Raw genomic sequence first — 5,513 nt, 5'->3', positions numbered from 1 at the left:
AAATCAGCAAGGTATTTTACAACTTTATTTTTTATTTTATGCAGGAAATGTTTCTCATGCCGATCAATGTGGTCCTACAGATTCTGACGTGAATCAATAAATCTGCATTTCAAATACAAACTAGAAACCCGTTTGCCAGTATAGGATGGTGGTTCCAACGGTGGCAAAATGTCTAGGATTCATTGTGTATTTTTTATATTTTATTGTCATTATAATAAGTATTATACTTATCCTTAATATGCCTTGAAATTCTAATCTGTTTAGTAGAAATGGTACTTCTATTATGTATGCTATGATAATCTAATTCGTGGATGGAGACTGGATCCTCAAAATCAATCTAATATTTTCTCTGAAATATTTCCAACAAAGTAAAGAGGTTCTCAAAATTGCATTCTTAAAAGTATCTCATATGGTTGACTATATCCAAATTAGGTGACATATTGATCTTAAGTTATATGCTCTTTTCTTGAAGTCAAAATTTATGGGACTCACTCTGCTCTTGTGTTTACAAGTCTTGCTTATGGGTGAAAGTCATGAACAGTTGAAGAAAGCTAAACATGTTGTTCAATATGCAGGGTTTGCAGCTTACCATTTATCCCTTTAGACCTATTTCCTTGCAAATGAAGGTGTCACCTTGCCTTAAATTCCCTTTAAATCATGATAAGTGTTGCATTAGCAGATAAACAATTAAGTTTAGATATATCTATTTCTATGATACCCAGTTCAACAGTTCCTATTCCAGAATAAAACCAATCAGGAGAAACGAAAAACCTAAAACTGTATAAGACAATGTTAATTGTATCTACCTTAGAATATGACCCTCTGATTGATAAGAATAAGGGAGAGTCCAAACCACCTCTTACTAGTGGAGGGATGGGGCCACATATATCACATGTTACTAGTAAATCTAGTGTTGATGGAACCAATCTTGTTTAAATAGATTTTTTTTTTAAGAAATCCTCTATAGGAGATACATATGCTCAAGTTACATGGGTATAGTGGGATATATATCCATTTGGACAAAGACATTCCTTGCCAACTACTCCTTCTAGTGATTTATATGGATGACAGCTTTAATAAAGGCATATCCAAATGAAATTATATCACCTATGGGTCCAGGTTCGTAGGGGGTAGTAACATCATATTTGGAACTTCAAGATAAGGAATGAAAATATTCATATCTAGAAAATGGTTTCATTGTTTCTGTTTCATCCAAGGTTAATCTTAATTATCAAATAACAATAGAGGAGCTATCTAAGAAGGTGGCATGGGAGAAGCAAGGAATAGTAGAAAAAGAAAAAGAAAGTTTTTATAGATGAGCACCTTTTAGGGCATAGTAACCAAGAATGGGTTTTCTCTAAAGAAGACTTTCCACCTTATCCTCCTGATCATCAAAGGATATTTGTTTTGTTATCAAGTTGTTGTGTGTTGAAGGGGACAATTTGTGAGCATTCACAACTCTTTCACATCAAGTATTATGGCAGTTTTGACAAGTCACTAGGAAGGTACCTTCGGGATGATTTGTTTGACCAAGTAATGTTTTTTCTTCATGTATTTTTCTTCTTCCATAGCTTTCTCTTGCTATCTTGTAGACCTTGCATTTACACAGTAATAATTGGAAAATTTTGATGTAACAACATATAAAAAACATGCAGAATTCTTGTTGTTTCTGTAATGAACCCTGAGAAGCACATGTTCTTTGTTATACACACTATCAAGGTAGCCTCACAATATCAGTAAGACAATTACCTTTACTGTTGACATTACCTGGAGAACGTGAAGGAAAAATATGGATGTGGCATAGGTGCTTAAAATGTGCATGGAAAGATGGAGTTCCAAAAGCAACCCGACGAGTAGTCATGTCTAATGCTGCATGGGGTTTATCCTTTTGAAAATTCCTAGAGCTTAGTTTCTCTAATCATATTGCAACAAGTAGAGTTGCAAGATGTGGTCATTCATTACATTGAGACTGCATTTGCTTTTATGGGTATGCCATTGAATTCGATTGCTTTATATTTTGCAAGCAATTTTCATGTTATTTTTTTTATTTTAACCTTGTGATATCTTACATAATTTATGTCGATCTTGATTTTTCCAGAGTACCCATAGTTGTGTATGATAATTAATGACTATTCCATACTAATCTATGGGACCTACATTGTTCCCAAATTCAATATGGCAGGTTTGGTAGTATGATTGCATGTTTTCGATATTCCTCCATCAATGATCTATCTCTACATTTGCCACCTTCAAAATTAGGGTTCCATGATCTGCATCAACAATATTGGCTCATAAAGGAAGTTTAAAAGGTACTTTATGATACAAATTGTACATATGGGTAGATGTTTGTTAATTAATATATGCCTATCATACCTATGGCGTAGGACCCCCCAAATCCAAGCTAATGTGCATTTTGATGCTAATGAATAGGTTGCAGATAAAGTGGGAATGATGTTTAGAGAGGTTTTTAATTTTCTCGAACATAAAATCACCACATCTGGATCCTTTTATTCTTGTATTAAGGTTCTTGAATCAAGGAGGAAAATTGCAGAGCTTGAAGGAATGTTGTATAAATAGAGAGTTGAATTTGAGGTGATAGTATAGATGTATATAAAGGTTGTTTAGTGTACTTTAGGTTGTCTAATATTTCCATATTTTTTTATAGGAATTTCTTATTTGGAAATAATTTCTTCATAGGGTTCATTATTTTGATGCAATCTATCAAATTCAAACAGGGTTTGTTGCAAGAGGCCATCATTAGTGTTGGGCACGTTGAAACTTAGAATACCCGTTGCTTATATTTCAAAGCTAAACAACATAAGGTGTCTTGTTCTTTATGAAACCAATGAATAGGATCACCATCTTTTCCATTTAGATTCATCTCTTAGAGTGAAAAATTATCTTGCCAAATTGGAATCTAGTCCATTGGACGATTTTAAGACTCCATATAAGGAATATGACTCTAACATAAATGAAAAAGTTGGAGACCATCGGGCTACAGTCAAGGATAGTAAAAATGCTAGTGGTGGTTTTGGAATTCTGATGACAAAGGACACAGGCTCCATGGTTGATGGAAATTGTTTGGACAAAGCTATATGTTTTGAGAATCTTTAGTTCAAAGATATCCAAGTTTGTGACAAGCATGTTTTAAATAATGAATCTGGGCAACTTTCCATGATTAGTAATGTGGGAAATTCCTACTTGTGTGACCATTTAGAGTGAATTGAGACTGCGAATGGAAAATCAAATTAAGGCATAGAAATATTAAATTGGTAGAAGGTAAAACAACCCATAATATCTGGATGACGTGGAAGGAGATCCAAACATTAGAGATTAATCCTAACTAATGGTACCATGTTTCATACTTTTGACATGGAGAATGGTGGGTTCAATACCAACATCAATGTTTCTGAGACAATGCTTTTTGAAGCAATTGATAGTAGGGACAATACAAATAGTTTGGATGAAGATATGGCAACCTATCGGAAAATGTCGGAGAAGGATTCTCCTATCCTAGTTGATTTTTCAAATACATTAGATGCAACATGGACAGGTGAATGCCAATTAGTAAAATCTTAGGATGTATCTGTGACATCACAAGGACAGGAAGTTGGTTCTACCACTTTGGCTACTGGTGCCATTGGAAGTGAATCTGCAAACATAAAATATTTTAATCCAGTTCAACAAATTTCAATAGGAGACAGGATGATGTCTAAATCTACCTAAAACATCCATGATAAAGGTGGAATAGAGGTGCCCAAGAAAATCATCCCTCCCCCACTAGTAAAATAATTAAATGTATCAGAAGATTTTGTAAGTTGCATTGGGGCTCCTATGTCAAACTTACCAAAAATTTGTAGAAAGAGTTTACAAGAAAATTTATCAGGGTCTATTAGAGTTAACTCTTAGAGAAGCTATAGTCCTATGTTTTTCTCATCTGTCAGTCAGCTAGGTGATAATGGAGTGGGTAAGTTGCATTTACCAATTGGTGTAAATGATATGGTTATTTTTGTTTATAATGATGAGCCAACAAGCATAATAACTTATGCACTAATCTCGCAAGAATATTAGGCTTGCCTATATGACAAGGTACCTGATAGTGAGAATCAAAAGGAAATAGACAGGGATAAAGGAAAGGAATGTGCAAATTTATTTGGTATGGGTGGAGTTGTTTCAAATCCACTTTAGCCGTCAAATGGTTCCTTAGACTCGAGTAAAGTTCTTTCCAAAGAGATAAGTTCAGGATATGAGGATATTTACACATATGGCTCCAAAGGGAATGGGGGTTTAGATTCATCACTATATAGAAAAGACACATGCAAAAATATCATTTCGTGATGAGGGTCCTCCCAGAAAAGTTAAGTACTTGGTAACTCGTTATTATGAAAAACAGTTTGATGCCCTTAGGAAAAATTGTTGTCCAATAGAGATGGACTTTAGATTGTCACTAAATTTCTGCAAGAAATGGGAACCTCAAGGAAGAAAGAGTAATGTGGTTTTTGCAAAATCGCTTGATGAAATATTTATTATTAAGAGAGTCACCAAAATTGGAGTATTTTATGAATTTTTCCACGAAATATTTCAAATATCTGTGTGATTCATTATGTTTTGGAATTAGCTCCACATGTTTGGCAAAGATCCTTGGTATTTATCAGGTTGGATACTCATATTATTGTTTATTCTATATTTGACAATTACCTTTTGCAGACTCCTAGAGAGTTTACCGTGCTTTGTTTCCTTCATCGTGTGTGTGCATGTTACATAATGTGCTTATGTTTTAGGTCACTATAAAGAATTAAAAAGGTGGAAAAGAGATCAAGATGAATTGATGGTAATGGAAAATATTTTGTTTGTAAGAAATCTAACACGGGTTTATGACTTCAAAAGTTTGGTCGCTCCAGTTACAATACAGATTCATCACACAACAACAAAGTTCTTCTGGACTAGAATCTCTTAGAGACCATGCCAACTACTCTAATATTTCTTGGGAATAAAGCTAAGCGCCTTTTGGACAACACGGTCTGGAACGATACTTTCTTTCTTATGGTAAATGTAGTTTTCGTTTTTATTAATCAATCATAATTGTAATCTTAGTTTCAATTTTTTTTTAAGTAGTCAGTGATCATGATTGTGTGCAATGTGTGTTTGTAGTCAATTGATGTAATGGATTATTCATTACTTGTCAGAGTTGATGAAGAGCGTTGTGAGATGGTTTAGGTAAGAATAGACTCATACAATGCTCGGTTTTGGTAAAATACACTCATACATTTGCTTTGAAATATATTTTCTCATATTTAATTTTCCATTTTAGGTAACATTATCAATAATTTCAGCTACTTGGGTCAGAGCATGTACCTTTCAATGTCTCAGAGATGAATACACTAACTTTTTTTTTCTTTGTTTCAAATTTCAATGCATGAAGTTTAGTTACATTGGTTATAAAGCCAACATTTCTTTCTATAATGTTTTTTATGCAACGAAGTTTCCTAATGATGATAGCCTAATGATTGTGA

General features: G+C 33.8%; 2 pseudogenes; both read left to right on the top strand.

The window, feature by feature from the left end:
* The first annotated feature begins 1,064 nt into the window (after window positions 1–1,064).
* On the top strand, window positions 1,065–2,604 carry LOC149252668 (1-phosphatidylinositol-3-phosphate 5-kinase FAB1B-like; annotated as a pseudogene).
* A 768-nt stretch (window positions 2,605–3,372) lies between these two features.
* Window positions 3,373–5,217, top strand: LOC149252667 (1-phosphatidylinositol-3-phosphate 5-kinase FAB1A-like; annotated as a pseudogene).
* Window positions 5,218–5,513: the final 296 nt, after the last annotated feature.

This window comes from Pinus tabuliformis, chromosome 7 (genome assembly GCF_031772625.1).
Source record: "Pinus tabuliformis cultivar Carrire ecotype Pingquan chromosome 7, CPIR1, whole genome shotgun sequence".
Taxonomy (NCBI): Eukaryota; Viridiplantae; Streptophyta; class Pinopsida; order Pinales; family Pinaceae; genus Pinus; species Pinus tabuliformis.
Note: the sequence above shows the minus strand (reverse complement) of the source record. Positions and strands in the feature narration are given on the sequence as shown.